At 34.8% G+C, this 23,890-nt stretch overlaps 1 long non-coding RNA gene across 1 annotated transcript; it reads left to right on the forward strand.

Annotated features, from left to right (window-relative positions):
• Positions 1 to 4,705: 4,705 nt before the first annotated feature.
• LOC145669513 (uncharacterized) lies at positions 4,706 to 17,421 on the forward strand. The gene is made up of 3 exons (XR_014128204.1): positions 4,706 to 5,035; positions 13,538 to 13,676; positions 16,545 to 17,421. It is a non-coding gene; the product is annotated as an uncharacterized LOC145669513 (long non-coding RNA).
• Positions 17,422 to 23,890: the final 6,469 nt, after the last annotated feature.

The raw sequence follows: 23,890 nt of genomic DNA on the forward strand, positions 1-23,890 counted from the left end.
CAATTGAAAGTAGAATATATTTTATGATAAAGTTTTAAAAAAGGCCAAATAATAACGGTAAATACCCGATACAATACAGATTACATAAGAAACCAGTCCGGTATTTCATTACTTTCTTTTATACTTTGATAGTAAGAAGTGAAACACAACAAATACAGATTAGATAATAACGCTTTAAAATTGCTTTATTTATTACAAGTTGAGAAGAAAGAAAGTAATACTATTTGTTGGAACAAGGACTGAATAAAAATAGTGCTTCATTCTCCCTTTAAACATTAAAAAAGTGTCACATATACACCACGTGATGGTGTTTAGTTTTAATGACATATTTTTTCAATTATTATTGAAATCATAAGTGGTTAAAATTTATATCACTTCTAGTTTTAGTAGAGATATTAGAGTGGAGACCCAATATATTCTTGGGATGCTTAATTGGTTACAGATGACCGCGTCTTGCTATATAATACCGTTTTCATTTTATGGCAATCAACGTTGGAAGCGGACTCATATTGTTTTTCTTATATGTACAGCAATACTTAATAATTTTCGAAAGAAACTATTTATTTTAATAGAATCAGTAACAACTGAAAAACAAACGATTGGCTTCGGTTTCGAATCAAAATTTGAAAGTGCGGTCAGTGCGAAGTTAGTCCCAGCTTTATTTTTAAATATGTCTTAAAATTTTTCGAAATATTTTTTTTCTTTATTCAAAACAATCAATGAAAAATGAAAAGAAAACGATTGATTTTGGTTTGGAATCGAAATTTAAAAGTTAGAGAGTTAGTGTGAATTTGACCCAACTTTGTTTTGTATATATCTCTTAATGTTTATTGAAACAAACGGTTGTTTCTTCCAAAGAGCCAACAACACAAAAAACAAACGGTTGACTTTAGTTTCAACTCGAAATTTGGAAGTCCGGAGGGGGGGGGGGGGGGCAAGGCAACTTTATAGATGTATGTGACAGCAGTCTCACAAATATCAAGTATTACTAACTTGTAAGATAAGAAAACTCTGTCTCTACCTGTGTAATTTTCTGCATCTCCTCGCTAATGTTGGTAAATAATTTTTGGTTTTTGGCAATATACTTGTATTTTTACATATTTAAACGATTGGAATCTAGTTTCAATTTCGTAAAAAAAAAAAAAAAAAAAAAACATTGTGTGACACGTTTAATTCATGTTCGACATAAGAAAATTTTATCTATTGCGTATCGTAATATTGTAGTTTATCTACTGTGCAAGGTTGGCAGCCTTACTCCGCATTTAGACCACAAAAACACAATGTTGCAAACTAAGTAGTACGTAATAAAACATCAATTGGGCAAGAACATTAATCATGTGATGATTTAAAGGAACCGTATGGTGCATTTTCTCATGTCAATTAGGAATTTGTGTTCATAAATTGAATGTCACCATTAACTTCCACTCGGTTTCAAATATTTGATTTAAAACACCGGTCAAATGACAATGAAGGTTTCAGGTAGGAGATGGTGACATTGAATTCTGCAAATAGACCACAAGCAGCTTTAATTATTGTAGGTACATTATTAAGCATTTTAATGAAAATATTGAAGTAAAAATTGTCATGTACAATTTCACCCTAAAGGGAAATATGTTTCAAACCTTATTTCCCTTAAACGTTTACAGAAAATTAGATTATTCCGGATTTTGGAGAAATCTGGTTCTTTTTTCCGCAAATAGACCACTTTTTTCAGTTTATAATAAATATTTGCATATTAAACGCTCAATCAAGATGGAAAACCTATTTTAATGGCTAATAAAACCACATTAAACAATTATAGATATTCACAACAGTTAATATCAGAAATTTTAAAAATTCAATTTTTTTCACTTTTCCCTCTGATGACCGAACATCATTCTTGACTAACATACTGACTTTTTTGTCCCAAAAATGCAAACTTTTTTATTTGAAGGTTGATAATATAGTTGATAAAGATTAAATTGTTCCTTTCAGCTCTTTAATGCCTATCAAACATCAATATTCTAAAAATAAAACACTTTTCTTTGTGATTTTCATAGTCGGCAAATAGACCACTTTGGGACATGTTTTTCTCAGTTGATAGCACATTTTTGCAATGGAACACTAGTCGGTTTTTACTTTTTTGGTTAATTCTAGGCAATTCACGGTACCTAATATAATTTATTATGCCGACGTACTATTTTTAGACCTATAAATTACAAGTCCGCAAATAAGCCACTTTCAAGCAGCTATAGATAGATAGATAGATAGATAGATAGATAGATAGATAGATAGATAGAGAGAGAGAGAGAGAGAGAGAGAGAGAGAGAGAGGAAAGTTACCAATACCAGCCCCCTATCCCTAATCCGGCACCCCAGTCTCTAGCGTCTCTATGAAGCATAAACAGCCAAGTGTTGTACTGGGCACATTACTTACTCCGATTAAGAAAAGGCGCTGATATTAGAAAGTAATCCTAAAAGTTTGGGGACTGAGAATCAGTAGGCATTGTGATTTGAGTGACTTGCAAGTTTTGGTAGTGTCACAGAAATCTGAAGTTTCACGATAAAGGAGTATGGGTAGGCAAAATTTTCATTATAGTAGCTAATTAAGGAACCACAAAGTAAGTAAATACGTGTTTAGTAATGCATTATAAGCTTTAATTGCGAAACTATTACGTTTGTTTCCGCTACAGTTTAAAGTAGTATAACAACTACATGAGCTCCCAGCGCAAATCGAATCATGGTCTCCCGTGCTCAAGGCGTATATGCTAACCATACAAACGCGAAGAAATTCACAAAAGCACACACACACACACACACACACACACACACACACATATATATATATATATATATATATATATATATATATATATATATATATATATATATTGTTGAGTTGATATTGAGTTTAACGTCCCTTTTAGCAGCGAAGCGTGGACCTACTGATTAACGTGGAATCCGAATTAAATGTGGACGTCTTTTAGGCCGCGCCTCTATATTACTTCCGAATGCGATTGCGAATGCGAATTTCCCAGCACGTGTAAATAAATTGGAGAGGCGTCGACTAGTTCCGACCAGCAAATTGTAAAAAAACCGACGAAAAGACACGAATGATCCCAAGTTGGGATTGTTCGTCCGAATACGTGCGAAGGAGATTTGTCTGCAGAGAAATTGAGCGCTACGAGAGAAATAAAGTTTGTTTTGCGTGAAAGCAGACGACGTTGCAAGGTGCGAAGATAAAAAAAAAAAAAATTAAGATGGAAGTAGATGTTCATGGTTTAATAAATTGTGCTTTTGATAAAGTTGCATTGTGGAACCAAGCTTATCCAGATTATCACAAACGACATGTCGTGAACAAATTATGGGCAGATATAAGCAAGGAACTTGGCGTGGAAGGTATCTATATTTTTCTTTGTTTTGTCTTTAAAATATGAAGATTTAACATGAACTAATACATAATACATGAACTAATACACTAATACATGAACTCCAACTTTTTATTCAATTTATTTTTCCTTTCTGTTCCTTAAATAATGATTTTAGGATTATATGTAATTATTGAAAAATATGTTTGAAATAGCAAAAACGGGTTCCTTTTACTCATGGAGAATAGTTACTTAGAAAGTAGATTGATTCTGTAATCTCTAATTTTATTTAGTTAATTTATTTTAAAGTGAAAACAGTAGCTGTTACCACGAAAGCATAATAATAAAGGGAGCGACATTCAGTCTATTTTGCACACAAAGGAAATGCCTTTCATCCTTTGAATGTGCAAAATATGTCATTTATCCGCATTCGTCTTCTTCGTGCTCTCAAGATTTTAAGGTACGAATTTTGAAGCAAAAATATTTCACATTGAAGCGTTGAAAGAGACATTCCAACTTGATTCGCATTCGCAATCACATTCGGAAGCAATGGAGGCCCAGCCTTACACGTCATTCTATTACCTGTAGTATGCAGCGCCAGGGGCAAGTATATGAACCAGCGCTGCCAGATCTAGCATAATGATGCTAGATTTAGCATAATTTGCATTTCTTTAGGATCTAGCATCTTGCTTTTAGCATCCTACCCAAATCTAGAATAATTTCAGCAAGTTTATCAAAAAGCCGTAAAACCTGAAGATGAGAAACAAGTTCGTCATGGGAAGAAAAAGAACAGCAGAAATGTATCCTCTTTCATCGATTCATATAGTCGGTAAACCATACAGGCAGTCTTATTTTCCGAAGTAAGTTAAAAACGGCTTTGGGCTTCTTTTTGTGGCTCCACCCACGGTTTTCTAATCCTTTAACTGCGAGGCATGGTCGGAGCTATGGGGGCCATTATCCCCCAACTTTTTGACAATTTCACCATCTTTATTTCTGACTTCATGACCATCTTTATTCCTGAAATGAAAGGTCAGAGACCGCCCAAAAATTTGCCCCCCCCCCAGCAGACAATTCCTAACTCCGCTTATGCTACTAGGTAATTTTCTTTCAAAATATGTAAACAGACACTTTGCATTCATTTATACGATATATACGCCATTGAGTCTGGCAACGACTGCACTAGTTTAGTTGAGTTAAAGCTTTGGTGCGTGAAGTATTGAGTTCTATCCACGCATTCTTGCGCTCTGCGTATTTTAAGTTACGTTACTGTATTTCAACTTCGTTCTTTTTTCTTTTAAAACTCCTGAAATAGTAATTATGAGGAACTAGCATAATTTGACCGAATCTAGCATAATTTCGATCAGGTTTTGGAATAATTCCGAGCTGTCAGTCTGGCAACGCTGATTTGAACCTGCGAGTTTTGAAAACAAATGAGTTTTAGATATTCGGGGCAAGAAAGCAACAAGAAGCAAAAGCAACAAGAACAAGAAGATATTGGTGGACCATTCTAACTGTTACGATGGTTGTTTATGTTATGTTGACGTGTATGAAGAATTGCTGGCAAAGTCTAATAAATACATAAATTAGTAAATGTTAACATGAACAATGCAACGCAAAGTAATGTTAATCTTTATTGCAATATACTTTTTGCCTGTCATTGCAGAAAGCAATTCCAATGAGAAGCTTGAGGTGGGTATTCGTGCTCTGGAACACCATACCAGATGGAATTAAAAATTACATTATTAAATAGTAGTAATATTAATAATTATGTTATCTAACGTATTTTAATGTTAGATGTTTTTATTTTTAAGATGAATAAAATTCAAGGAGTAAAAATAACTTCTTTTCGCTGATATAGTAAATGTAAAAACTTACAATAAAGTGTTTAACAAATAAATAAATGGATTATTAAATGAAAACTTAACGTACAGGTCAAGATGTAGTTTTACTATACGGGTCTACAGATTGTAAAATGTACAGAAAAATTTGGGGATGGCATTTAGCATCTCCCCCAACTCGTTTCATGGTTTCAGAACCGAGTACTTTGTTTTTTGTCTAAATTGTGATAAAAGTAGAAGTACAAGGGCTCTGGGTGCTTGTAACTCTCTTCGCTAGCTGTCCCTAGCTCAGCTATATTTTCTAAAGTAACTAACAAACTGTAAATCTTATATGTGCAAGATTGGGGGAGATACAAAATATCAGCCTTTCGTTGCAATCACTCAACTCCTCCTACGTACTCTCAAGAGCAGAACCCTTACGAAACTCTTTCGGACAATAAATTAGTAAAAGAACCATAATTTTTCAACAATTATTTCGCGTGGTATGTCTGAACTTGACCTGCGTGGAGATTTACTATACGGATCGATAGTTTAAGTAGTAGTAGGAACGGGTTAGAAGCCCCGCAGGGGTTAGTTACTACTTGCAGATTGACATACGGAGAGGTCAGTATAACGACGGTATGGACGTACAACATAAAAACTAGAGTGCATAAGGGTAAACTTTACTACAAGACACGCCCCAACTGCGCATCGATAAGTAGGGCCCTTTGAAAAAAAAAAATATAGTAGAGTAGGGTAAGGTAAAGTAGAGTAAGATATAAATAAGTAGGGTAGGGGTTAGCTTAAGGGTAGGTAAGTTTTGATTCATTTTCATAAAATTATTAATGTGTAATTTCTACTTTCTGAGTGAGAGTATCTGCTGGAGCGGGCGTTGTAAATTAACCCGTGCATAAATCACAAACCGGAGTTACCCCTCCGCTTTTTATAAAAATCAGGAAAATTTACAGGAGAAATGAGGTAAGAAATGATAATTTGAAGTTTTTATTTGATGTTTAGGAATTTAAGTTCGGCATGAGAGTTATGTTTAATACGAGAAAAGATATGTGGAAGTTAGTACTATTTGCCGGATGCGGAAGCATTCGCGGAAGGTTTCAGCAGCATGGTAGTTGTAAAATATGGCGAACAGGTGTAATGGATGCTCAAAAATAATGAAGAAAACCTTTTAAATTTTTGTAAAGCCAACGGAGTACTAAAGTTAAGTGAAATGTAATAATTTTTAATACTTTAAGCACTGTTTTTTGTATGTTGCAAAGTCCAAGGGCACCTACAGACTGGATAGGCAACTCTAAACTTAAGCCCTAGTTTGTGCTAGGTGGCCACTGAAAAGCGCGAGTGCTATCTAACTGAGTCAGGGCAGGAGTGCAGCACGAAAACCCGAGTGATAAGGGTGCGCCCATAGGGAGCAGGCGCGTCAGCGATGGGGGTTACGCGCATAAACGATGATAGTGGAATAGCACACTAACAGGTATTTATTCCGAAGTTGGTCGTCGCCTACTTTTTGCCTAAAAGTGTAATAATTACTTTCTTTCTTTACCAAAGTTTTATATTTAATTCACATAATAATGCCGAGTGAGCGTTAGCGAGTGGAGACGGGTTAGTGTTCCGCAGAGAACGTTGTTTTCTGTTTTTATTACTGCTAAATTGGAAGACGGGCCTGTGTTGTAGAAGATTGCTGCCTTCTTTGTTATGTCACTAACCGTTACAGTAGACAATATAACTTTCTCCAAGTTTCTTTATATTAGTATATATCAGGGTTGGCAAAAACCATGGTTTTTATTGAAAAAAAAAATTCTTTTTTGGTTTAAACCAGGTTTGTTTGGTTTAAATAATTTGCTCTATATATTCATATCATATATGGGCAGAAATAAGTTTGTTTCATCTTGATGTTATTATGCAACAACCGGGTTATGCTGGAAGGGGTCACATGCGGAATAAAAACCGCTTCTCGAGTTACATCCTAGAGAAACTGTCCTCCATTTGAACTCGGAACCAGGACTAATTGGCCACAAATGCGATACGTCTGCCGACTCACTCACGAAGGAATCCTTATAAAAATACGTTGAACTGATCTTTACATGCTTCTTGATATAATTGTCAAGAGTAATTTCAGAAGAGCAAAAAGATATACAGCTGCACAAGTGAAACTATTATACAGAATTACATATGGACAATTTCACACTACTACGGAGTACAGAAGAACTAATTTAGTTCAAGTTAGTTAACAACGACTTTTATTGGTCCAAATTAAAGAAATACACCGACTTTATCTGCATATCAATAAGAAAAGGGAATAAAGATACGAATTATTTGAGTCCACTTTGGCTCAGACTCATTTATACATAAATACATACCAAAAATACTTCTCATTTCACTAAATGCCTCTCGTGGGGTCTGTATGACCCCTCCCCCCCACACACAAAGTACGGCATTTCGAAGTATTTTATCAATAGTAAACATTGAAACGAAACAATATTTAGTATTTTTCTTTGATTGCAATTACATAACAATAATAACAACTACAAGAAAATCACAAACATTTATAAGCTTAAAAAAAAAAGTTGCTTTTGTAGTATAATCTTTTTGAGTGATGAATGGGGAATTTAGGTCTGAATATAACACGAATAATATATGGGAGTGAAACGTGATAACCCACAAATGTCTGTTCATCAAGATTTTACAAACACTTACACTTTTACGAACATTTCTCGTTTTTTGGTTTAAACCAGTTGGTTTTTTTGAAGAAAAAAAACAGCTGGTTTAAACCAGCCAACCCTGGTATATATATAGGATGTAAGAAAATTTAAAGCATCAAACCTACAGAGGTGAATTGTCACATCAGAGCAAAGAAATAGTTCATATGGACCTGTGGTCAAAAGTCCATACTTTCGAAGCTATAGACTGTCGAAGACATAAGAAAATAAACTTTAAAAATCTATAGCTTCAGTGTGGGACTGAGCGCAGTCAAGGAAAACATCACTTAAGAACTAGTATGTGCCCTATTCAAATACCCATGTTTCAGAATTCTGCGGTGCTTGCGTATCAATGGACAGTTTATGAGCACTTCAACTTTTCTGAGTATTCCTCAACTGGCTCTATAAAAATTAATGTGTAAGTGCCGCAAGATTCTGAAATATGGATATTTGGATAGGGCACGTACTAGTTCTTAAGTAATGTGTTGACTCGGCTGGGATCGGTCTCAAGTAGTGGAAGTCTGGACCTCTAAATTTCCTTTTCCTACGTTTTCGGCAGCCTGTAACTATAGACGTTTGACCACGGGTCCATATGAACTTTTTTTTTCTTTCTTTTCGTGTGCAGAGTAAGAATTAAATGATAACTTAGCTGCTGGTAGTCGAATTTCGGTTAAAACTACGCTAGAAGTCGTGTAGCCGAATACTAACCGAGCAGTACTCAGTGATACTACACATTGCCTTTTCCTGGATTACTATAGTACGGCAGGTATAACGTCGTTGCTTTCCCGTGAAAAGTTGTAGTGACGTTTATGGGGAGTTGCCAGCTTGGTTACTCGTGGCTCGCTGAGCGCAGTGAATGGTGGCTGGTGATTTGCTATCCTCTTACCACATCCCCAGTGACGAGCAGGTCCAAGTGCGGGAAGCCAGCGACGCTATACCTTCTGACCTTTAGTTACCAAGAAAATTGTCAAAAGGTGTTAACCAACTTACTTGGTTACATTAAGCAAAAGGAAGAACAGCTGTACAGTTTTGCGGTAAAAATAGCCGTCTCGTCTTTGTAATTGCTCATTGCACTTAATTATTGCCGGTACTTGGGCTGTTATAGACAATTAGTTATTTTAACCCCTCTTCCTTGGTTGCAGGACTCAGTTATTCAGGATAAATTAACACGTCTCAATTGATCTTTCTTTTCGAGTATCGAAATTCTTATATAATATTAAATTAGCTGCAGTATGGGATATTTCGAAGTAAATTTTTCTGGTCACAGTATGAAACATCCTCAGATATGCTAGTTGTCATTGTCGTGTATGCGATGCACTAACCAATTAAAGTAGTGTCTACTAATTACGGCTCTCGATTAATTTAATCGTGTGGTTGGCGTAATCATAAATATATTCATCTTTATTAAAAATTAGTTGCTATATAGATGTATATGTAGTATATAAGCGAATTTTAAAAGGAAATGTAGACATAGTAACTCCCACAGGATTTTTTTACAGGGGGGAGTGGGCAAAAGGACCGACATATAAGCAAAGTCACGGATACAAATACCTAGAACCACATAATATTTAATGTAAAAAAACAATTATTACAACTCACTGCTAACTTCACTAACTGTTGTGTGTGAATAAAAAAATTTAGCATATTTTAATACTAATTAGGAAAATCCATTGTTAAAGCAAGTGCTCCCTGCAGCGGGCGGCGATGGTTACAGAATACAGTTTTAGTGTTATTGATACTTCTTAAGTGAAATCCTCATTTAGTTGGGTGAGGAATCTAGAATACGATAGTGCTATGATAAAGAAAAGAGTAAGTTTTTATATTTTAGGTATGTTTTGTATTTGTAACCTCTTCTTCTTCTTCCCGAAAGTATGTTCTCCTTTAGAACAACTTAACTCTGTGCATCAAAAGTGCAGAAGTACAACTCTTATATAAATCAGGCGCAAATATATATGTATTGAAAATTGAAAGTAAAGATTACCATGAAAAAAAGCAACAATAGAACGACAGTGCGAAAAATACGAACCAACCAGTGCTAGATAGCCACTGAAAAGCACGAATATTATTAACAGAGTGAGCACAAGGGCGTAGCAGGATGAGCTTGGTGTGCTTCCGTATGGAGCGGGCATGTTAGCGACGGTGGATATGAACGTAACCGTCGTGTAAAAATTTTATATCCCATACAACTATGCCTTACATCTAATACAGCTTTAATTCACTCCTGTGGTTCTGCATCATTACTTTACATAATAGCAACTAGACATGTTTTTTAAATGACCCCTATTTTTTGTTGTCGGAAAAGATTTTCCCGCCAAGTAATGGGCCATCAAAACGGGAAGTACAATTTACGAATTTTAGAGGACGTGGAAAATGGTAAACTTCGTAGCCTCACCATTCAGCTATGGAGACAGATAGTTATAATTCTTGTTGTGGTATGTATACTCATGACAAAAATTATTGTCGCATGTCTATAAATATGTTGTTGTAGGAATATAATTTGATAACGAATTCGTCCGGTATTTCTTATAATGTAGTATGTGTATAATCGGGAAAGACGATGTATGTGGCAAATTTCATGTCAAAAGAGCAGTAAATAAGAACAATAAAACGAAAATAAAACTTTCTTGGCCATTTAGCAACATTTTGTTTTACTCATTCTAATTTTCGTGTTTGTAATTATTTTCTTCTGAAATTTACTACGAGTATACATTTCCCGATTATACATGTAGTATCAGAATCAATAGTACCATGCAAAATCATTATCAAATTATATTCATACAGGAAGACAGTTATAGATATGCGACAATCAGTTTGGACATGAGTGTACATAGGGATATAAATAAAATATATTTTATTATAGTTTGGTTTGTGCATGCGTATCTTTTGGTACATAAATTAACAAACGAACGTAAGTTTATGCTTTCTTTCGAGCACTTCCGGTTCGAATTTTAAAATTCTATTTTACGGTTGGTAAGACCTAGTTACCCGCTTCTCGAAAAAAAATGTATTCCTTGTGTGTGCAACCGTTTTGTCGCAAAAAATTCGAGAAACCGTCAAATTTTCAAAAATCACCTTTCTCGAAATCACCATATTTTAAAATCCTGAAATGTTGTCAAATTGTTCAACTTTACATGAATAATATACACACCAAATAACATTGTCGGCCAATGCTTCATGAATGAACTACAGCCCCTTGAAGTTAGCGAAGTTTCATTAAGTTCAGTATCACCGTTGGCAACACTGAAAACAATGAAAGTGCAACAATTTGATGATGTTTGTGGTTCACATTCATTAAATAAAGAATAAAAGTTTCTCCTGGCTCCTTTTTATTATTTTGATCAAAAAGGCTTTCTCAAATAATAAGATGAGCCTCCCCTTCTCCGTTTTCTTAAACCGATGTAACCTGAGGTGTAAATTACGATTACGAAACAAAGTTTCACTGATTTTTTCCACTCTAAAGTAATTATTTGCTTGTTTAGTGTCTTCTTCGCTAATAGCATGTTACCATGGCAAATGCTCCAATAGGTGTTGGTGCACTCACAACTCGTAGCACGTTGTCGATAGTCACAAAACACTTATATTATCTTCTCTTATTCTCTTCTGGAAACCTGTACCCTGTTGAAGGGCCATGTGGAAACAAAGGGAAAAAAAATGAAATGAAATCTTGGGAGTTTTACGTCCCACGTTTATGCCGGTTAGGCTAAAGGAGACAGTGATTATGAGAAATGAGTGAAATGGTGGAATGAAGAAAGTGGGAGGAAACGGGAGAACTCCGAAAAACCCACCAGCACGGTGTTTGTCCACCACAAAGTCCACACGGCGCGAGCTGGGATCGAACCAAGGACCCTAAGCACCGGAGGTGAACGCTCTACCACTGAGCTACCGCGCCACCTGGAAACACAAAGAACACTGCAATTTCATGTAATTTATGATTTATTGATAATATTTCTGCTATCCATCACTGGTTATCATATATGCATATAACAAAAGTTCATTTTTGCAGATTTCTTAAATCTACACTTTGAATTGCAGAAGCTCGATTTTGGGGAAAGCATGAAGTTAGTCCATGGTGACCCGTTACTGCCATAAAAGCCAAAAATGACTTCGGTAAATACCAGTTAACGGTCGCACACTTTCCCACTTTTTTTTGTTTTGTTTTGTTTGTTTGATTGTCGAATTCGGTTTTTGGCAACAAGACGAGAGTAATACCCGGAGTTGGTACTTGCACTATACTCACGAATTTTTCTGCAGGTTTAATACTGTGAATCTGTTTTTCATTTTCCCGGGTTGCTACATTCTTATCCCCCCTCTCCCCAATACGTCGCAGAGACCCTTACCACGGCCGGTTTCACTGAAAAGCTACTGCTTTATTAGACCTGTCTGCATCTTGGACATCTGAAAGCAATTTTTAAAGTGGAATGCAGCACCATCAGAAATCACTGAAACGGTTTATTAAATTGTTGACACTTATTTTCACGTGTTCGAACCTTTTCCTATAACGTATATTATCGCTTTTCTTCGAGTATTTTTAGAATCCTATTCATGGCTATGAGTACGAGCCGAATCGTGTGTTTTGTCATCGCTTATTACGGCAAAACTGTCAGTTGTTTCATAATAATATATCACTCCCGTAAAGAAGGACATTTGCTCGTTTCTCCAGTGATCATTCTGAACTTCCCTTTGCAGAATAACAGTCCAATTTAAGCGAAGTCCACATGCAGTAAAATAGAATTTGTATCTTGAAATTTTACACGATGCTTTGCGGAAACAATTTTTTACACTTTCATTGTTTTCATTGTTGCCAACTGTGACTTCAAAGTTAAAGAAAGTTCGCTAACTTAAAAAGGCTGTAGTTCATTCATGAAGCATTGGTCGAGAATGCTATTTGGTGTTTATTATTCATGTACAGTTGAACCATCTGACAAAATTTAAGAATTTTAAATTATGATGTTTTCGAGAAAATGACGATTTTTGAAAATTTGACGATTTCTCGAATTTTTTGCGATAAAACGGTTGCACACAGAAGCTATACTTTTTTTTGGGGGGGGGGAAGCGGGTAACTAGGTCTTGCCAACCTTGAAAACGGAATTTAAAATTCGAACCGGAAGTGCTCGAAAGAAAGCATAAACTTCGACTTTTCACATAAACTTACGTTCATTTGTTAATTTATGTACAAAAAGATACGCATACGCAAACCAAACTATAATAAAATATAGTTTATTCATATCCCTATGTGCATACCATAACAAGAATTATAACTCTACATGTCTCCATTGCTGAATTGTGAGGCTCCGAATTTGACCATTTTCCACGTTTTCTACAATTCATGAATTGTACTCCTCGTCCTTGATGGCCCATTACTTGGTGGGATTTTTTTTTTTCGACAAAAAAAAACGGGTCCCTTAAAAACATGTCTAGTTCCTATTAAAAAAAAGTTTGAACAATATCTGAGATGGTGATGGTACAATTTTATTTTTTATTTATTTATTTATTTATTTATTTATTTATTTTTGCCTCAATTGAAATGGAAGGCACCAGATATCTAATTTAAGTTAAAAACAATGTACGTTTCTCATTACTTTTAGTTACTATAAAGATGTGACTTAAAATTTGTAAAATACTGTACATATTTTAATTTTTTGCATTTTCTTTTTCTATAATAGATTATTAAAACACATGGTACAAAACATAAGAAATGTTTATTAAGTACTGACCTGTTCCGAGAGATCAGAAAAGATGAATATGAGCTGGTTTTGGAATGAAAATGGTGTTCTTTATGCTATGTATTGGGTAGTTCAGGAAGTGAGTATTTATTGAATGTTTTATTATTATTATTCGATATGCCCATTAAACCATATAGTTGAGACTCTGTTGTATTGATAGAAAGTTGAGACACTATAATATTAATAAATTTTCATAGAAATAGGCACTAACTATACATTTAAATAGGAAGAATGTGTCAAATAAAATGTACTGTAGGCAGCCAATGACACTCCAAAATAAACAAACTTCTGTTCTTTATAATATATCGAACGTAAAGAAACGACATTGCTTGATTTGGCGCTTTATTGATGCATTTCGAAGGAAAAAAGAGAAGCAGGACACGAGGCAATGCTTCGAGGAGACGATCCGCCCAAGAAAAGAAGAAAACTCGACGAGAGCTCACGTCGTGGTTCGGATTTCACGTTAATCAGTAGGTTCACGTTTTGTATAGCCTCGCTGTTCACGGGACGTTAAACTCAAATTCAGCTGAACTGAAAGAAGAAAATAGATTCAAGCTGATGAAAGAATTCGCCGTACAGAATTTTGAAACTATTGACATGGCAGAATAATGCTAGATTTGGCCCATAATTCCGTCATGGAATGTTAATGTCATGGTAATTGTAACATAAGACAAAGTAAATTTTTCGATATGTATATTAGATTTCACTGTTGTTTCCTTTCCAATTATCTGTGTTGCAAATACGTAGTAATAAGCAGTAATGCAGTGTTATGAATTGCTATGAAGTTATGAATATCCTTTACTTAGAGATATTGTAAAGATAACTTCACAGAAGTTTACTTTGGGGTGTTGTAGGATGCCTACAGCAAATTTTATTTTAGCCCAATATAGATTCATGCTGAAAAAAATTTCTGCTGGTCATTGTCTCCGATTTTCCTGAAATTAGGATATATCATTCTAAAAACAAAATAATTAGACCCATTTTTTTCTGCATTATACAAAAAAAAAAAAAAAAAAAAAAATTAGAACTAAATTAAGCATTTGTTGCAACTGAGACTTTCAGTGACTGTTTGCCATGGCCTTTTAAAGAAAATGTGGATCAAATTTAACCTTTCCAAACTTCTTAATTTTAGGTTGTGCAGTTATTTTTTGAGTTTTAGTGATATTAATGCCTATTTTTAAGGCTTTTAGTACGTAATCATCCGGTTTTTATTTTTGAAGTACATTATAACCCATTTAAGTAGATTAACCTATTTAAATATACGGCTTTGCGTCCAAACGTCCTGCTCCGGTATTACAGGGTGGTATAGGAGCAGAGGGCTGGTGTTATTTATCACTAGCCTTTAAGATATATATATATATATATATATATAAGTGAGCATAGTGAGAAGGACCACATATCCTTCTACCTTATTAATTTATACAGTATGGCGCTAAATTCGGTGTACAAAAGCAGAGGGGTGATTCCTAAGAGTAAAAAAAAAGTTCCAATAAACATAGGGCGAAAACCCCATCGTTTGTGTGTTATAGGCTGCTGAAATCATGAAAAAATGAACTTTAAAGGTTCATAGCTCCAAAACTTTGGGACCTACCTTGGTCCGGTCAAGACTTCCCTATCCAAAAATGCGTTTTTCAGAATCCTGAGGTGCTTCCACAACAATGTTTATAGAGGGAGTTTGACTACGGGCCTATGATATAAAGTACTCTCCAACTACATCCATAAAAATTATTGCGTGAGTACCTTAGGATTCTAAAACATGTATTTTTGGATAGAGCACATATGAAGGGTAAGGGGAAAAAAGGAGGAATGTCACAAAACTGCATTTTCGAGAAAACGGCGTTTTTATATTTTAAACCGCGTTAAAAAAGAATAGGGCACTTAAATCTTTTGCCCCTTTTTACATGGAGATTTCGACATTTACGCATGCATGGCATATACTGTCAAATAGTACCTAGAGTCACCAACAGATAGGACAAAGCACCCGATAAAGGACACATATGGACATTCCTTGTTTTTTCCCCTTACCCTTCATATTAGTTCCTAAGTGAAGTCTTGACCCGACTTTGGTAGGTCCCATAGTTTTAGATCTATGGACCTTTAGAATTGATTTTTTCATGTTTTCGGCAGCCTATAACACGTGAACGATGAGCTTTTCGCCCTAAGTTTATTGGAACTTTTTTGTTTGTTTTACTCTCAGGAAACACTCCTCTGCTTTTGTACGACGAATTTAGCGCCATACTGTAGGTATCGTTAAAAAAATGTAAATATTAAGCTAGGCTTAATCTGCACTTTTAAAAAAAGTTTATATCTCTATTACTTTATGACAGGCATGCATATAGCGGAGTTGGGATTTGGGCGCCAGAGTCCAGCGGGCAAGCTCTGTGTCGGTTTTCTACATTATTTATTTACAAATACTGAACAAAAATTCAGAATAAATTAAATCTTTTAAAAGATTTTTTCTTTTTAACTCTTTTTAAAGCGAGCTTAACTTCTTTATCTTTTAAGTCGAAGCAGGAAATATAAACCACCGAACGATTTCTGTGTATGAACTCTGTCAAACTCGTAACCCAGCTGAGTTACTTTCCTTCCTTCGCTCAGTAATACTCACGCATCTACAGTTTCCATTTTCATCCTAAGTTTAGTTTATTGTGTTCTGTAATATCATTCTGGTGTTTATTTTAAGTTTGGATCATAGTTTCAATTCTATATCTACACTATAACTTTATTCAGCGTACCAAATTTGAGTGATAGTTATTAAGATATTTAGTATATAACTTCCAAAAGTATAGGAAACAATGTTTTAGTATTTTTGATAGCCTGAGGTAAGATAAAAAAACCCGCATAAAACGCTTCGTTTGACTTAACCTTGATTCTGAGCTATCTTTCGTTTTTAAATTTTGCCACATATGCTACAAATAGTAATTTTACAACAATTGTTTTATTTTAGGAGTCCACTGTGTTTGGAGGCTATCAACCTAGATGATTTCAAGGTACGCCGCACACAGGTACTACATAGACGGTACCAAATTTGATCGTAAGTAAGGATAAATCCCAGAAAAAGGAAGAAAGTGTTGTGACTCACCTAGCATTTCAAAGTGTCTTCCTATGTGATGAACTATCATCAGCCTCCCATCATTAGTGCGCGGCTTGCTCAATTTGCAGATTCGACGAAAAACGTTTTATATATAGAGAGTTTGGCATAGAGACATTTAGTATAGAAAGCCCAAAATTCATAGCGTCAACATAACACCAATTTAAAAATATAGACTGAAGATCTAATTAATTCTTATTGACTGTGATTTTTTTTTATTGGCGTAGCTCGCTTCGTGTGATGTGTATGGTACTCATTTAAGCTAATTTGCATGCATATTATGCTGTCTTAATTTATGGCAGTTAAATCACACTTCAGATTCTAAAGTAATGTATAATATACCTACTTCGTATCGTTAAATATATTCTTAGATGAAGGTGACAGAGAACTTTTCAAGAAATAGTTTAATTTATTTTGTGTGTGTTGAGGGGAGGGGGGACGTAAGTAAACGCATGATTCTGCTGCTTGGTTTTCGGTGATTGGTACAGTCATCTTCTGAACTACAATACTAGGGTGTGGGAAAGAGTTTGTACGATGCAACTCTGTTCAAACTTTTCTTACAAAGTAAGTTTTTTTTTTATGTTAAATAAAACTTGTTAAAATTGATACACTGATGAGGTATGCAATTAGTGGACTTAAATTAATATGGACTTTTTGTTTATGTATTCACATTAAATATATTGTGTACTACAAATGTATACTTAATGTAAAATTTAATAAATTATTACTGTAATTATTCTCAATAAATCTACAGGATTTTATTTTATGTATTGTCTTTTAAAGGTTCATTCCTTTATTTGGCTTTCGGTTTGTTATGTAATCATAAGTAATGTAGGATGGTGGAATTTAGATCATTTTAAGGATAATTTCTCTATTATATACGATAACTCGAAGAAATAATCGATTGTATATCGCATTAAATATTTACATGATATAAAATAAGTTATTTTTCCCCATTTATGTATAAATCTTACCACCAGTGGGGTTCTGTAGTTTAGACACTGGTTGCCCAAGTACTTCACAAGTTGCGGTATAGTCAATGCGGTCTGGTTGCTTAAGCACTGACTTCAGGTGTGGTAGAATGAATGACTATTCGGAAACAGTGAGTAGCCTAGTGGTTAATGCATCGACACGGTAAGTTGAAGTTACAGGTTCAAATCTTAGTCCAGTCTTGCATTTTCTTTCCTTTTGTAATTATGTACTTTAGCTTAGTAGACCTGATTTCTTTATACTCGAGTTATTTCATCATGACTCAACACAAAGACGACATGAACCGCTCACATGTTGATAACTGGGATGTCTTCCTTGTGCTCTGTCATTTATTCTACGTACTACAATAGCTGTTTTAGTGTTGTGTAAAACATACAACGAAGAGCACAATTAAGACACCTCGACTTTGGACATCTGAGTGGTCCACATCGTCCTTGTGTTAAGAGTCATGGTGCAATAAATTGGTTTCATGGTGATATGATCACGTTTTATAGTGGTTCTTTATAAGAAAAACTCATTATATACACGTGTTTGTAAGTTTCGTATATTTTTAATACTTCTGTAAGAAACTGTACTATAGCATTTTTTTTTTTTTTAGTTCCATTAAGAATACTTTTCACAAAATGCATGTGATTTGTTCCGATTGTTATTGTTTCTCCATATTTTTAAATGAATATTGGCTTAGATATAGAATGTGTGTCCGAGATAATTTAGTTTTATCCACTTGTACTGCACAGTGCCCCCTGTGGTGTCGCCTTGTAATATTAAGGGATCCCGGGTACATGACAAAATATTTAGAAAATATTTTCTGTACATGATAGAAAATATTCAGAGAATATAAGGTAGACAAATCAAAAACATTTTCAAATTACTTTTCTTGGTGTTTTGTAGCAGTAGCAAATGTTAAGAAAATATTAAACTAGTTTCAGACGAATTTATGCTAACAAAGAAAATATTTACGATTTATTTTTCAAATAGCAATTGATATGTTTTTGATTTGTTATTGTATGTAGTTTCAGAACGTACTTAAAGTATTTTCTAACATTTTCTGGTTTTCGCAGAGAAATATTTTAAATTCTTTGTGAATATTTTTCCGTCATTACCACCATAACACCTACAGTTTGAAATACATTTCTTTCTTCAACCTATAAGTTAGAATACTAGAATTTATTTCAACAAATTTATGTAATGATAGAAGTTTCCGTGTGTTCTAAACCGGTTCCAACATACACAGACTTCTACCACCCCATCAATTTGTAAAAATGAAATCCAGATATTTTAACTTACAAGGGTTCGAAAACTGTTCAGTATGCATTTCCTTTAGTATTGAAGAAAGAAATGTATTTCAAACTGTAGGTGTTATCGTAGTAATGACGAAAAAATATTCAGAAAGAATTTAAAATATTCTATGTGAAAACCAGAATTCGTTAGAAAGTATTTTAAGTACGTTCTGAAACTACATACAATAACAAATCAAAAACATATCAATTGCTATTTGAAAAATGAATCGTAAATATTTTCTTTCTTAGCACAAATTCATATCTGAAACTAGTTTAATATTTTCTAAACATTTTCTACTGTTACAAAGCACCAAGGAAAATAATTTGAAAATGTTTTTGATATGTCTACCTTATATTCTCTGAATATTTTCTGTCTTGTACAGAAAATATTCTCTAAATATTTTGTCATGTACAGAAAATATTCTCTAAATATTTTCTGTCATGCACAGAAAATGTTCATTAAATATTTTCTGTGATGTACGGAAAATATTCACTAAATATTTTTTGTCATGTATAGAAAATATTTTTTGGTATGAGTGGAAAATATTTTAAAATTGTTTTTTTACAGAACATTAATGTTTGTTAAAAATGGATTAGAAATCTTCAGAAAACATTTCAACTAAGTACCCAATACATTGTAAAAATATTTAGAAAAAATTTCTTTATTTTAGACAAATGATTTTCAGTGTTATTGGCAAATGATTTTAAAATATTCCATGCGAAACATTTTAAAAACCATTCCGTTAACATTGTATAAAACGTTTCAAATACATTTTCAGTAATGTGTGGAAATGATACAGAAAACATTTTTTGGAAAACTTTTCTAACGGCGTATAAAATATTTCTACAACGTTTTTGAGTATATTGCGAAAATATTTTCAGTATTATTTGGAAAATGTTTTCAACAACATATGGAATATATTTCCTTAAGGGAAGTAGGATACATTTTCTGAAGGAAAATGATGGTACGTTTTAGAAACGTTTTGAAAATATTTCATTGCTGTGTGGGAATACACTTTTGCACTACCTGCAAGTTACACACTTTTGCACTATACACAAGGTTATCATTCACACACTGTAGAGTGCAAACTTTACAGCTCCTGTAATTGAGAAGCGTTCGTAACGTAGTTCTTTTTGCCATTGATGATGACAACAATTTTTCCATCCCTTGTATACACATTCTTGGGGTCAAACTTCTTAAGTGCCTTTTGCAGTAGCTGCAATCGTGTACTACATAAATCTTCTCTTATTACAATTCCAGAGTTCTTTAGCTTCCGTTTCTGATTAAACACTTCAGCCCGTGAGCGATAACTAACAAATTTAACAATAATTGGCCGTGTACTACCAGGCTTCTTCTGTCCTACTCTATGAGAACGGCAAATGTCCCTTGTACTTAAATTTACGCCCAGTCTCTTCAAAGATTTCCAGTGCAAGGTTGTCTGTGTTTTCATTTATCTTCTCAGGTACACCGCATTGCAATATTTTGTTTTTGTGTTATTTTATTATGAACGTACTAGCCAAGATGTAAAACAACATTTTTAGCTTGGGTTACCACTTCTTATAAAATATTGCAAAGTGTTGCCAAAATACAATTTACGTTGCATTACAGCATTATCTTAAGTACAACACAAACGGAGTCTCTTCTAGATTTATGTCATATGTGACATACCACACATCTCTTACTGGCTTTCCGGGACCATCGTCGATGCGGCAAAATTTAACATCGTGAAGGTGCTTGGTTTCGAATCCGAAAACACACGAGGTTTTCTCTGCAGCTTCCTCGTACCTTTTGATGGCTTCATCCCAGTTATTGCGAACAATTACTTTGGTTGGATATTCTGGGGGGATTTGTGTGAAATATATGGCCTTTCCACATTGGCCTTGTTCACTACGGAGTAATCTGCGTGACAAGAGGATTTTTCCGGTAGCCTCATAGTTAGTGTAATCGTATAAGGACTCTGGCGGTATCTGAAAATAAATAATATTCGAAGAAGTTTAATCATTTGATTATACATATATGCACTGACAATGCAATGCACAGCAAGAAATAATATTTAGTATGGGTGTTTTCTTTCAATTCCTTGAATATAAATGGACAAAACATCCAGACGAAATATTTCTTGCCGCATATATATGGTGTTAATGAAATACACCGACAAACTGTAAGAGATGGTTCATCACATCAAAATATGAAAACTGGCGAAAAGTGCATAGTTCTCTGTACACCCTTTGAACATTAATGAAAAATGCATTTTCGGATCCCTTACGCTGATAAGGACCACCATTCACAGTTCCTCCAATTCGAAATAGGGCCTCTTGAAATTTGGCCACATGTCCTATTAACTTTTTTCTTATTTTGATGTAAGGAATCACTTCTTACAGTTTGTCAGTAGTTCATTAACACCGTATACATATATATTTTACATTATTATTACATTATTCACAATCTTCACTGGAACTATTTATCGTTTTGCAATAACTTGGGAACTCATGTTAATCGAACCGTTCGAAGAGTCAAAAGAAGTAATGTGCTATATTACGTTAACATGGCGCCCTTACGATGTTCAACTTCAAATAATTATTACCCTAGTTTCCTACATCACCCTTCTTACACCCACATACGCGAAACGTTTACTAGTACATTTCTTTACCAGTTTACGGTTCTATTTTAACTTTTCTTCCTTAATTTCAACTAATTTTATAACACAGGATGCAACTGTTGCAAAATGGTCTACTTGGTACAACTTCGTAGATCTTTTGCCCTCTCGGGGCTAGAATCATATTCACCTCTATAAACATGAATTACGAACTTTATTCGTTTTGACATTTAAATTCTTTCCTCATTAAAAGAAAACTACCCTTTATATTTTCTAATTACACGATTCTAATTTTATAAAATTGTTCATTTTTTCCACCCACGTAATCCATTTTCTCAAATTAAAATCAAATAACTGAATTTAATGGTACGATTTGCAGAAAGCAGGATCGTAACATATATAGATATTTAAATATATTTACCCTTTTAACTGGTGTACCAGCATGTGTGAGGCCGCCGTCACCTCCTTCTGCCGCACCCGCCCCTGCTCCATCCAGCCCTGTTTTTCCTGCGAGGCTGACACCACCTTGAGTAGTAAGGGTGAAGAAACTATTTAACAATGAGCTAAGAACATTTCCACAATGACCTAGATGACTCGGATGTAATATAAAAATTTCCTCAGACATCCCTATTTATCCTAGGATCATGATTTGTACATTATTCTCTTCAGAATAAAACAAATTTTCAAACAGTACCCTTCAAATGTCTCCATTCTGTATCTTGGGCGGGTAAATCACGAAGAAAGGAATTTTCTGTTAAAATATTTTTGGTAATTTTTTTACCTCTGTGGACCCCTTCCCCTGTTTTAAGGCAGAGACCTGAAACAAATTGAAAAATACTGAGGGGTGCACTGAGTAAATGTGCAAAATTTCAATCTTGTAGGTGCAAAAGTAAACCCGCGAAAAATAATATCCCCCAAATACCGCAGATTCCCGTATAAAACAGGATCTCAGGTAACAGTTTCCTGAGACATCCCTATTTATTCTAGAAGCATAGTATAATCCGCATCTCAGGAGTTTGCAAGGCTACGGAACTGTCTGAGAGACCCTTCCAGCTGAGTTTCTCCACCCACTCCCCGCTGAAGATTTTTTACAGGGTGGCCAGTCTTATATCTAAATTTCCTTCTAGAAATCACAATTCAAGGAAACAAAAAGATGCAAGTGATGGATTTTTGTCTAAAGCTGGAGATAAACCTTTTCGAAATTATCTTTGTCGTTTGCTTAAGAAAGTGAATTCAGCTAAGTTTGTTGATGTAATTAATCCTTATTACGTATGAAAGGGAAACTTCTCAGCCTGAGTAACGCTAATTCTTAATAGTTCATAATCATGCTTAGACACCAATATTGCTAAACTGAATGTAACACGATGATTCAATCTTTAGAAAAATAAATACTCGATGATTTATTCTTTAGAAAAATAAATAAAATGCAGCAAAGGAAACTGACTTGGCGGGATATCAGTGAACACTTCAAAAACTGCAATGAACTGATCAAATCCTATTCACTAAGACGAACACACGACTAACTATTTCTTGAAAGGTGTCGGGCGTGCTGAAGGGATGGCCAGGGGGTAGCGTTAGTTCCCCTATTAACGCCCCGGTGTGACCTCACACCCTTTTTCTTTTCTAAATGTTAAAATCAAATCCTTTTTATATAAGTACAAAAACTTTAAAAACTGATACGGGCTCTCCCTCACGGAAGAAGCCCAAACTGAATCTGAGATAGTGGAAAAGACAAGTATCGCGACCCCTGCTGTCCGATACCTTGTAATAAAAGATAAAGACGCTGATAGTGCCAATTCTGATGCAAACCGTCCGAGTGCTCTTAAGGGCTTGTCCACTTTTGTTATTCATAAAGTTATCACTTACCATGCCGGACAGGTTAAAGATATGAAGAAGTTGCGTAATGGCACTTTATTGGTGGAAACGACAGACGAGAGGCAAACTGCGAAGCTACTTAAGTTAACATCTATTGGACCGGTGAACGTGTCAGTCGAACCACATCGTATGCTGAACGTTTCTAAAGGGGAAATATCGTGTTGGGATCTCCTCAATGCAACCGAAGAGGAAATTAAGTCGGAGTTAGCGGACCAACACGTTATCGACGTAGCTCGAATCAAAAGTAAGAAGTCAGGCGAACTTGTCGCCACCCAGTCCCTGATTCTTACTTTCAGTTTGCCCACGCTTCCGGAGTACGTCAAGGCTGGATACTATCGTTTGAAAGTTCGGCCCTATATTCCTAGTCCCTTGCGCTGCTTTAAATGTCAACACTTTGGACACACCAGCACCTCGTGTAATGTGAGTGCTGCTCTTTGTGCGATTTGTGGCCAGGGTAGTC

The sequence above is a fragment of the Thermobia domestica genome, chromosome 14, assembly GCF_964235325.1.
Source record: "Thermobia domestica chromosome 14, izTheDome1.hap1.1, whole genome shotgun sequence".
Classification (NCBI taxonomy): domain Eukaryota; kingdom Metazoa; phylum Arthropoda; class Insecta; order Zygentoma; family Lepismatidae; genus Thermobia; species Thermobia domestica.